Raw genomic sequence first — 12950 nt, forward strand, 5'->3', positions numbered from 1 at the left:
ACATCCCACATAGGTAGAACAATAACTATGCAGACACGAATTCTTGAAATAATACCTTGTACATCAATGATAAGCCAACGAGTTGGTAACCCGCTCAAGCACTATAAAGAACAAGTTGGCAAAAGAAAAAACAAACGCAAACATTTCGGTAATTACATAATTCTATGCAAACCACCATGCCTTCCTCATATCTTGCTGCTTCATGGAAGGCCCTCTTCAATGTTTTCTTTGCTAGTTTCATAGCTTTGGCATGACTTGTTGGCATCGCCAAGGAATGTGCTTTGAGCATTCACCCCGATTTATTCGTGCGTTACTTCCACTACCCCCATCGCGATTGCTCTCAATGCCAACACAAACATCTACAAACCAAAGAATACAATATTGGTCTACATGGACGCAAAGGAACACAGAAACGGAATACAGACCGCACGTAGTCAAAGTTAAGGATATGCAAACACAGCTCGCAACAGACCAGATTGACATTGTTGGATGACCCTTCCATCAACAAACAAGCATCACTCCATGAAAACACTAGCAAAAAGCACGGCATAGCGACTCTTCGCTTCATACAGAGACTTCGAGCAATGTAGAGTGAAAGGCTGTAACAATCACCCAACATGCAAACAAAACAAACCAGCATGCACACCTACAGGAAAAAGACACATGGCGGTGCACCATTAGGACAAGTGACGGTGAACAAGGAGGTGAACCACCAACGCCACCATGCCACACCAACAAAGCAAATCCAATCGTCGAGTGCCATGTAAGCAAAGAACAAATTCTCCTCGATGCACGCAAAGGTTAAAATTAATAACTCTGACGTGAATTGTGCAAAATATTTGTGGAAAATACTCAATTTTCCCTTTCCTAAATTCAAACACCTTAACTTAAGCCTACCCCCCAAGGGCAGGCCAAAAACACACAAGTGGACCAATCAACAATTCACAATAAAAACTTTAAAAAATTCTGAATTTTGCCCATCTCCAAAGCTGAAGCCTTCACTAAGGCTACCTATGGCAGGCCAAAAAGTGTAAGGTCCCTCCATTAACAAGGCAATTTTATTGAACTTTGAAGTCTCCAACTTAATTAACCTTTTTCAAACAATTACAAGTGGAAATTCACAAAGGAGTATCCAATTCTCCATTGTAGCACCACCTCTTAGGAGGCAATGCTAGCTAGGGCGGTCACACCTAAAAAAGGGACCAATATACAAAATTTCAAAGACTTGAAGATGCAAGGATGCGAGCAACAACAACTCAAGTGGTTGGGCCACATGCGGATGTGCCCCTCGTAGATGGCCGTGTGTGTCTATGTGGATGTGTGTTGATAAGAGGGGGGGGGGGGCTCCCTCTAGTCATCTCCAAATCCCTCTCCACTAGGCAATCATGGCACTAGAATTCAGGGGCATAGCACTCTAACCTCAAGCCATGAAAATTATGCAAACCTTCCATAACATAAATTTAGCCTTGCCCCTAGCTATTCTTCCACCACGTAGGACCCCTTCTCACATTCCACTTGGTGTTCTCAAGGAGAGGGAGACCACCAAGGATCCTTTCACCATCAAGTATCTTTAAAGGTTCTAGCCACCTTACCTCTACCCAACCATTAGTTCCCTTTCCTAAATTTAGTAGATACAACGTAATTACACCAACCTTCAAGAATGCACCTTAAAACTTCTACAATCATAGGAACCTCCCTTGGAGTTAGACAAAACATCTCATGGACTAACTTAACACAACGTCCATTCCACTATTATGCCATCCTAGAGTTGTCCTTCCATGGCATTAGCCCCTTCTTCAGTAAATTTCTAGCACTAGACAAATCTATAAATCCAAGAGGTTACCTCTTCTAACAGGTTAAATCTTAAATTGGCAATGTCTACACGGTTTAGGCAAAAGTGTGTTACAAGATCAACATAAGTTCTACAATCTGACAAGAAGAACCTCAAAATTCAGCTTGGGAGAAGAAATCAGGCTTAATGTTTGGGAGCTATAGTAGAGATCTAGTCACATAAGAAACGTTACTTTAGTGACATTTATCATAGATCAAGAGATCTTCTAAGGTAAATAGATTATATCTAAACATATAGGACTATCTATCAGGTCTGTCTAATAGGTTGTCTACACAGGTGGTATGCTGGCAAGTAGTATAAGGGCAATGCCGACACTTGGATATGAGAAGCACCAAGAGAGGTAGAAGTGCAAATACCTATTCAAGTTATTACTGCATCATGCGATCATCCAATGGTGGGATCCTATCTCAAATTTTCCTCTAGTTTTCATTTAGTGAAGTGCTCATCACGCATTATGTTTACAGGTTTTTGCAAAAGAAGGGACATACATTCCACAATCTTATATGTATTTCAATTTGGGTGATTATATGCCTGACCGTGAACCTTTGAGTAAAAAGACACACATTGGTCTTAAGATGATGGCATGCTATGTAGCTCACTATTTGTGCTATTCCAAGCATGAAATCAACTATATAGCACAAAGTTTCAGTATATATAGTCATGGCACACCATGAATGCTATATAGCACATTGTGTGTGCTGTACAACCAACATAATATGCTATGTAGCACATAGACATAGATGTGGAGCTATGCATGCTGAATAGCTCACTGTTTGTGCTATTCCAAGCATGGGATCAACTATATAGCGCACAGTTTCAGTATATATAGTCATGGCAGACCATGAATGCTATATAGCATATTGTGTGTGTTGTACAACTAACAAAATATGCTATGTAGCACACAGACATAGATGTGGAATTATGCATGCTATATAGCTCATTGTTTGTGCTATTCCAAGCATGGGATCAACTATATAGCTCACAATTTCAGTATATATAGTTGTGGCACACCATGAATGATATATAACACATTGTGTGTACTATACACCCCATAGAATGTGCTATGTAGGAAATAGACATAGATGTGGAACTATGCATGCTATATAGCTCACTGTTTGTGCTATTCAAACCATAGATTCACATAGTATGAGTATACATAGTCGTGGTAGACCAGGTATGCTATATAGCACATTTTGTATGCTATATAGCACATACAGCACACAGTTAATGCTATGTACACATAGACGAAGATGTGGAACTTTGCATGCTATATATCTCACTATTTCTACTATTCAAACCACAAAATCAACTATATAGTAGATAGTTTGAGTATACATAGTCGTGGCACACGAGGTATACTATATAGCATATTGTGTGCTATACAGGCCATAGAATATGCTATGTACTACATAGACAAAGATGTAGAACTTTGCATGCTATATAGCTCACTATTTTTTCTATTCAAACCACAGAATCAACTATATAGCACAAAGTTTGAGTATACATAGTCGTGGCACACCAGGTATACTATATAGCACATTGTGTGTGCTATACAGCCCACAAAATATGCTATGTACCACATAGACAAAGATGTGGAACTTTGCATGCTATATAGCTCATTGTTTCTTCTATTCAAACCACATAATTAGCTATATAGCACATAGTTTGAGTATACATAGTCATGGCACACCATGTATACTATATAGCACATTGTGTGTGCTATACAAACCACAGAAGCAAATACATAGCACATAGTTTGAGTATACATAGTCGTGGCACACCAAGTATGCTATAACAAATTGTGTGTGCTATACAATCCATAGAATATACTATGTAGCACACTGACAAAGCTGTGGAACTTTTCATGCCATATAGCTCAAGCAGTGAGCTATTCAAACCATGGAATCATCTATATAGCACATAGTTTTAGTACACACCAGGTCTAATATATAGCATATTGTATGTGCTATACACCCCACATAATATGCTATGTAGCACACAGTTTGAGTGTACACATAGATGTGGAACTATGTATGCTATATAGTGCACTGTTTGTGCTATGTAAACAATGAAATCAGCTATAAAGCAGGCAATTTCATTACATATAGACATGGAACAATGTGTATGCTATATAGCACACTATTTGTGCTATTCAAACTATTGAATATGCTACCAAGCATATTATCTCTACTCTTTAGCCCATTTAATCTCCTATATAGCACACTCTTTGAGTATATGTAGATGGGCACACTATGTATGCTACTTAGCACATGGTTTATGTTATTCAACTCACCAAGTATACCATACAGCATAATGTTTGGCATATAGCACACCATGTATCTATGTGCCTCACTTTGTCTATGCTATGAATAGTACACTAATTGTATAGTGCCCTATTATGCTAAACAACACGCTATGCATGCTATGTCTCATGTAGCATATTAAAAACTGCTATAGAGCACATAGCCACAACTCACAGCAAACAATACATATAGAAACTAATCTTACCTAGGAATCATTGAGGAAATGTATTAAGTGCTTCTCATATTCATTTTTTGCAACTCGATGACAACAAATGTCCTTGTTTGGTGTCACCCTTGTTTGTTGTGTCCAAAATTTGACAATGAGTTCCCTTACTTCAAAGCTCAATACATCATTATGGGATTTTTGTTTGCAGAGATCGAACGACAACTTTCGTCCATCCCATCATTTGAAAACCTGTTAAATGGTGAGTATAAATTCCTAGGGTGTATGTTCAAGCACTCTTGAAGCTCTCGGAATAGAAAATTTGTCCTCATTTAATGATGCCACTACCATGGTTTGTATGCTTTGCTTGACAAACAGTTTTGTGTATTCTTCGGTTCTTGTAAGGACCTCTTTATGAGGATAGAACTGTGAAATTATCGACGTGTTGGTCACCAAGACATTTTAGAATGTATTCGTCATTCATAACTGATTGAATGATTTATGACCTGTTTCTCCTACCAAAAGCAAGTGACAACTACAAAATACTATTGACTATTTTTCCTGCAGTCTCTTTCTTCTTTGCTTCGATGTCCATTGAAAGGTCATTGGTTTGTGCTACTAGTTTTCTTTTCCTTTGCTCCCGCCTCCTGCCAGCTTCATATTTTTGTATAATCTGTGATTTTGGCAAGATATCTTCGACAAGGCTCTGATTGCAATGAACAATATACGTTAGAACGTTGCCAAGTTACATATGCGCAAGCAAGAATAGATGTAGAAGATTGGGAGAGAGGGGAAGATACTGTAAAATCTTCCACATTACATATTAGAAACTATGCATACCTCATCAACGGGGCCATGGTTACAAGGAAGATTGACGGGTGATTCTATATTGTGCTTGGGCAAAGAGGAGGATGTGCAAACAAGAAGCATAGAAGAACAACGACAACAAGAGAGAGAGAGATGTAAGATTGCAGCAAATTCAAGTTGTGAGACAAACAGAAACACAGTGGAAGAACAGAGAAAAGACTAGGTGGATCCCATCGACATGGTTTGTAGTTACAGTAGATGCCCACGTTCTGGTTGCACATAACAGAACTTATTTAAAAAAGTATCCTTTGCTTTTGTGCTTTTTGTGATTTCATAACTTGTGTCTGGGACACAACTTTTTTGGATACCTTACCTTGCTTTCACACATCTTGCTTGTGCTTTGGCAAAATTTCTTCTCATCCCTCATTTGGAAAAACCTTTTATTGGGGGATAAAAGGGCATGGATATTATGGGATTAGGCCTAGGAGGTTCCAAAACAAATGGATATCAAGATCATTGATGACAAACTATTGTACACAGTAAGTCTATTTAGGAGTTTTCCTAATACATGTTTCATTTGTAAGGAAAGAAGCCACCACATCTACAATCACCCCTCCAAGGTGCAAAAGAGCTACATGTAGCAGAGATGGGATTGTATGAAGCAAAGAGTGAGATGTTATGGCCTAGGAGTTGTCTAAATCATACTCTCAAATTAAGAGGTTTGAGGGGGTAGTGCAAGTGGTTAAAATGGCTTCCAGAGGCTGTGGAAAATTTTGATGTTGCTCCTAAATTCATAGAAGTGATAGGTTGGAACATGGTTTGAAAGAAGAAAGGTAAGGATGTGGCTGCAAATGCTAGTGCAAGGACAACTAAGGAGTCCTTTAAATATTTTCCAAGCAGTGTGGATAGTATGGAGAGTTTGGTTAGTTTGTGTGGAGGAAACAACTGCCTCTAGTAGAGAATCACTGCCAAAGGGATACCATCTCTTGAGAATCTTCTTGCTGGTGACTCCAAAGACATCATTGTTATTTTTGGTCCAAAAAAAGCATGAACATAATGTTACCACATTGGTAAACTAGACAAAGCATTAGTGAACTGAATAAACATATGAGAGGTACATGCCATTATATTGGTGGTAATAGGCATGATACCATTGTTAATAGCTATGATATCAATGGGTCATTAATCAATATTAGCATTATTGCATGTATTGGCGATAATATTATATTGGATTTTCCACCCATTTTTCCCTTGTAAAAATCTTGCAAGAGCCATAAGAACTCTTCATTTAACAAGATCATAGTCCATAGCACTTGGACCTAGCAATGGGATAGGGTGGACCACAATTGAGTCATGAGAGGAAGAGGATGAGGACTCATTGTGGTTGCGGAAGTGGTTGACTTCTCCAATATCTAGTGTATTAGGGTAAGGTCAACTATGAGGATGATCAATATTGGGGTAGCCTATCCCCTTATAATTCCTGTATCTTTTTAGCAATACTCGATTCATGTCCAAAACCAATAGTTTTGTTTTTATACCCTCAGGGACATGTGTTTTTTGTGGCATAACCCTTATTGGTTCTTTATGATGGAGTACATGCCATTCAGGCCTCCACAGTAACAACCTATAATGCCTTGCCCTACCCTGTGCATCATGTTCATTCTCAACATTAGTCATCGATGAATCATTATGTACATCAGCAGGGTATACTTCTACATCAGCCTATGCATCTTTCTCAACATGAGCCAGTGAATCCTTCTATGCATCAGCAGGGTATGCTTTTGAAGCAACCTATGCATCTTTCCCAACTTCAGCTTTGTGTGCCTCTGCATCATCCTGCACATCCTTTTGAACATCGGCATTGGATGCTTCTGTGTCATCCTTTTGAACATTATCCTTAGCATCTGCATCAACCTCTGCATCCTCTTCAACATGAGCATTGTGTGGCAATGCATCATCAAACGTCCATATCGACAACAGGAGTGTATGCTTTTGCATCAACCTATGCATCTTTTTGAACATCAACTGTGAATGCTTTTATATCACATAATATCTTTGCTAATGCATCCAAATCTACACCAAGCATTGAGTTTGCTTCTTCAACCTCATTAACCTGCCCTAAAGTTTCCACATAATCAATGGACCCTTTTTGTGCCTTGTCAACCTAGAAGAACCTTTTCTCATCAAGATACCCTTCATCATTGTTTGTGTGCCCAGCCTATTTAATAGTATGCTTCCTTCCTTGCTTTTCTCTTTCTGCAGCATGATCTTTTCCTACATGTGAATCATTATTCAAATCATTTGCATTGCGCACAGTAATTGCAAGCACATTGCATTTTTGGGCAACACATAACTTGCCTTAAATATTATTGGAAATGTGTCAAAAAGAAAAACATGGAGAGGATGGAACACATGGTGGATCATGATTCACTAAGCATGGCACATCCTTATTATATTGCAAAAAACTTTTGCAAACTACATTGTTGGGATGCTCATCAAACTAACTTGCAAATAACTACTTGCATACAGTGTATTACAATGTCATGGAAGTTCATTACACTTCAATGACATACCATTGCCCTGAGTTCTATGCTTCAAGGGTCTTTTTTGTGTGAAGTGAGATAATGTAACTTCATCATCAATGACATTTAGTAGTCTAACGGGAGCCTCCTCAGGCTCCTCGACATCTAATGCCTGCCCTCTTGAGCGTGCCAACTCCTCATCACCTCCATCCTCCTGTAACAATTCTTTCTCCTTCATTCTTCTAATCACTACCCTTCCAACCTCCCCTTTGGCTTTAGGGTATTGCAACGCTTGCTTTCCTCTTTTTTATTTGTACAAGCTTACAAGTCCATTTGGAGATCATAAGCAAATGATACCATGATCCTCAAAGTAGGATGAACATTGTATGAAATTACAAATGTTAAGAATTCATACCTTCAACCACACATGAGGGAATGTCATCATCAGCTACCTCCACTGGTCCAACAAGAGTCTCCCCAGGCTCCTCCACATCTTACGCCTGCCCTCCTAATCCATCCAACTCATCACCTCCATCAACCTAGATTCCAACATTGGAATGCAACAAAAAGACTTCTTTGATATTTGAAGTACATTAAAATGTTGAAATTAAGTATGGTGGACCTAATTGTAACCCATGGTTAGGCATCACTCTTTAAGGGTGAAGTGTACCAAAAAAATTGAAATTAGGTATTATGAACCTCATTGTAACCCATGATTGGTCTAATGCTAATTGGATAGGGGTAACCAAATCCCAAAGATCCACATTCTTCTAGATTTACATGTGTTATAATGGAGCTATTCACGACAAAACAAGAATCATCCCATTATTATTCTATCCTCCACTAAAGCCAAGTATATAGAAGCCACTAGTAGTCCTAAAGATTGTATCTGGCTCTAGTGGTTTCTTAATAAGTTGGGTTACTCTCAACATGTTCCTTGTACTTATGTTGTGGCCATAAATTATACATATCCAAGAAAAGGGACCCAAGTATCACAATCACTCCAAGCACGTCAACCTTCAATATCATTATCTTGTGGTGGCAGATTCAAACATAAGGAACTTATCTTACACTATACCAACAAACCATATGTTGCCTAACCTACTCTCTAAATCCCTTGCATATGAGTAAAGAAACCTAATTGAACCACAAAGTGTAGAGCTAGTAGATATATAGGCCGGTTTTTACTATGGAGGGGGGGTTGAGAGAATTTGTACTAACACATAAAACTCTACATGCCATGACTTATTATTTACAATCACAATGTTTCTATTACATGATCCTTCATGTATGCTTGTGAATTTCACTTATGTATGGTCTTTTGATTCAACCCACTCAGTACATGTAAAAGAGAAAAAGTGTAAAGCACTCTACTTATCCATTGCAATTTAAGAGGTAGTTTTGAGAATAGTGTGAATTACACGTATACATAGAGGTTTACAAGGGTTTACGAGAGAACCCCTAACCCTATCCCTACATGCTTCTTGTATATGTTCACATTGTCTTCATTTTCAATGTAGCGTATAGCTAGCTAGCACTCCTCTCTCACCCCCCAATCTTCTAATGGCCTATCCATGACATTATTCTTATTGTCCTTTATGTTGATCACTTGATAATCATAGGCTCAAGTGGAAATAAAAGTTGAATATATGTAAAAATGTTGCATGTGAAGCAATTTTTTAGAAGACTTCTATCAAAGAATAAATTTCCTCCAAGGGTTTTTATGGTACTCTATTTTGACACCATAAGAATTCTTTATGGTGGATGTGGTTGAACATTTTATCTTATGTGGTATAGCCCAAAAATATGGATGGCGTATTGTATCACACCCAAAATTTACTTTTCCATGCCAAACTGACACACGTCAAAGTTTGATGGACATGCATTATGATTTTATTAGAGAAAAAGATTCAAGTGAAGAAATAAACTATGTTAATTGTTTGCCACAAGAATAGGTTGGTAGTATCTTTAGTAATTTGGTCATCTTGATAAATTTAGATATTTTTTACAATAGCTTGACAATTTTAAAACAACTATAACTTTTGAGGATCATTATTAACTTGTGCTTTGTGTACATAACTTTTACTACTTGGTAATCATGTAATTAATTAGTGCTTTGTGTACATAACTTTTACTAGATAGTCACTTTCCTTTGGCACATACTAATTTGATAATTTCATTATTTTTTATTTCCCAAATTTCATTTAAAAACATCCCAAAAAATGTTGTAAAGAAACCCCTCTACTCAGTTGATGTGAACTTCAACAAATGCATAAAGGCCTAGTCTTGCTATGATATCAATGTAAGGATGAGCACTTGCACTTTTACAAAAAGGAAGAAAAATAGCAACAAAAGAATGAGGGGTAAGAAAAGCAAGGAAGTGAATGTGGAAAGGAGAGAGAGAGACTGAGACTGAGAGAGAGAGAGAGAGAGAGAGAGAGAGAGAGACAACACACACACACACAGGTCACATCAAAAGATGTGGTACCATAATTGGAGGTGGACTTATACAACCCCCTCCACCTAACCCCTTTCATCTAGCCCCTTGGATGCATGGCAGAGAGAGAGAGAGAGAGAGAGAGAGAGAGGTCACATCAAAACATGTGCTACAATAATTACAAGTGAACTTCTACAGTCCCCTCCACCTAGCCCTTTCACCCCTTTGTAGACATAAACAACCCCTAGCCAAATTATGTAGTCCCCTCCACTTGGCTGTTTCAATCGCTCTCAAGGCCTAAATAACCCCTAGCCAAATTAGCCTTCATTAAGTCTTTACCTCACTAACTTGTCCCAATGCATCTTGGCTACAAGGAGAAGCCCACCCTTAATCTAGCGCCTAACTATACATTTGAGAGGAGACACATACTAGCTATTACATCTTTTAATGACATGCTCTACAAGATAGCTATGGGCCTTTTGTTCATGAAATGGACTATTGTGACACATGCTTCTACCCAATGTTTCCTTGGCACTTCCTTCTCATCAAGCACTTCCTTCTCAAAGCACTTCCTTTTCATCAAGCATATATCTTGGTGATTCATAAGAATTAAAACCCACAATCAATTACTTGAGAGTATTTGGTTCTCTTGCTTATGCACATGCTACAGATGAACTTGGGAACAAACTTAACATGAAATCAATTAAATGTGTTATCATAGGTTAGGCAAAATAATCCAAGGCATATAGGTTGTTTGATCTAGTAAAGCAAAGGATAATCATCTTTGGAGATGTCTTCATTGATGAGGCTTTGCCATATATTAATGTAGCTTAACTACAATCTCTGCACCTAGTCAATCATTAATTGATGAACCTACTACTACTATCTCTGTACTACTCGATCATTAGTTCCAATGATTCAAAACTTCAAGATGTTGATATAGCAACAACTATATTTGTGGATCTTGGCATTCCATGTATAGGTGCTTGCTTTAATTCATACAAAGATTTCAAAATTTTCCATATTTTTTGTTCTTGACATTTGACAAAATATATTTTTGTGTGTTGCACATCTATAAAGCCATTTAATATTCATTTGATGTATTGGCCAAGAAAAGTGTGATGCGAAAGTAGTGACTGATAGTCATCATCTCTGCAACTACTGCAAAGGCTTTCTAATAGTCGAGGCCATATTCTTGTGCATATCCCTTTGCAACAAGTCTAGATCTATATCTATCCACTATGCCATCTTGATTGAGCTTGACTCTATAATGCCACACTTACATACAATGGGCTTCTTCACTGCTAGAAGATCAAATAAAGTCCATGTTTGATTTTGATGACAGTATCGTACTCTTCATCCACGGCATGTTGCCATATACCGATATTGCTTCTTTTAAAGTAGCAAATTCATCAATTCAAGGATCTTTGCATGAAGGAAAAACCCTAAACCCTAAACCCTATAAGTCCATATGTGTGGCTCTTTCTTCAAACAAGAAGATCTTGTTACATTTGCAATGGAATTCTCTATCATCAACTCAATATGGACTTTGAGCTATGTAACTCACGGTCTTTGTTGTGCATAAGGAAGAGTTCACAAGACATTGTTCTTGTTGTTTTATATGTGGATCATTTGTTTATCATCACAGGGTATGACTTGATCACATAGGGTCCAATGCCAACCTTATTCAACAGACCAAAATACGGCTCACATCGAAATTTGATATGAAGGACATGGGAGACCAATAATAATTTCTAGCCATAGAAATTAGAGAGATTTAAATGGTATTGTGCTATCATAAGGCAAGTATACTCAAAAGGTACTGAAGCAATTTTGCATGCATGGTAAACCCTTTGCTACTCCCATGGAATCAAACATCAAGCTTTCATCTTATGACATGTCACCATGTTGAGGATGAATCTCAACATCATGTTTGATATTTTGGATAAGCACTCACCCATAAGAGTGCTAAAAAGAGAAACGGTTGAAACACCTAACTCTAACCCTAAAGGGTGTGTATGAGGTGTTTATATATTCATTCTCTACAACTAATCTAGTGTAATATTAACCATTTGTGGTGTGCTCTCTAGTTGTGCCCTCTTTCCTCATATTCACTCTTCTCCTCTCCTCTTTATAATTTGTCATGGTATCAAATCTTGTTCATGCCTTTTGCTAAGGATTGTCTATCATCAAATGGAGCTTTGAAGCTCTTCATATACTTCTTTGAAGTCTAGGTGTTTTTTGAGAGCATTATATGAGTATGATTTGTGAAGGTTTTCTCTGTGTGAGTGTGACTTCTTGTGGGTGAAAGTCATTGTTTGTGAGTTTTTTGGTGGGACGACCTACCAAGTTTTGCCTATGCTATCTTTCTACATTAGCCTACATACCTATTGTATTTATATGCTATTAACAGCAAAGCCACTCGACTCAAAAGCTACCCTTGAGGCATACTTGACAAGCCATAGCATGCAAGTAAGTGCTACTAAGAGACTCAATAGACAAGACAATAACACAACAAGCTTCAATGATAGTAGCAATGCAAGATTGCTATGACTAGCAGCATACCAACAATGCCTTCATCGAGAGAAACTACCAAAGCAAAGCAATGGCATACATTCTGCAAGATACGAGTCCGCAAGAAAGGATCACGATAGCAGCAGCAAAGAAAGACCTACACCAATAGCACCAAGCAATCACGACTCAAAAGCGACATCAACAAAGAAGAATAGCAACAAACACTAAATACTTGACATACATAGGTACGACTGATGAAGCCATCAAAAGACCTAACATAGATGCAAGACAACAAGATGAAGCAAAAGCAACTCTAGCACCTATAAGCAATACAATGGATGTGACTAATAAC

This window comes from Dipteris shenzhenensis, chromosome 14 (assembly GCF_047967505.1).
Source record: "Dipteris shenzhenensis isolate YYH24624 ecotype China chromosome 14, Dip_SZ_1.0, whole genome shotgun sequence".
Classification (NCBI taxonomy): Eukaryota; Viridiplantae; Streptophyta; class Polypodiopsida; order Gleicheniales; family Dipteridaceae; genus Dipteris; species Dipteris shenzhenensis.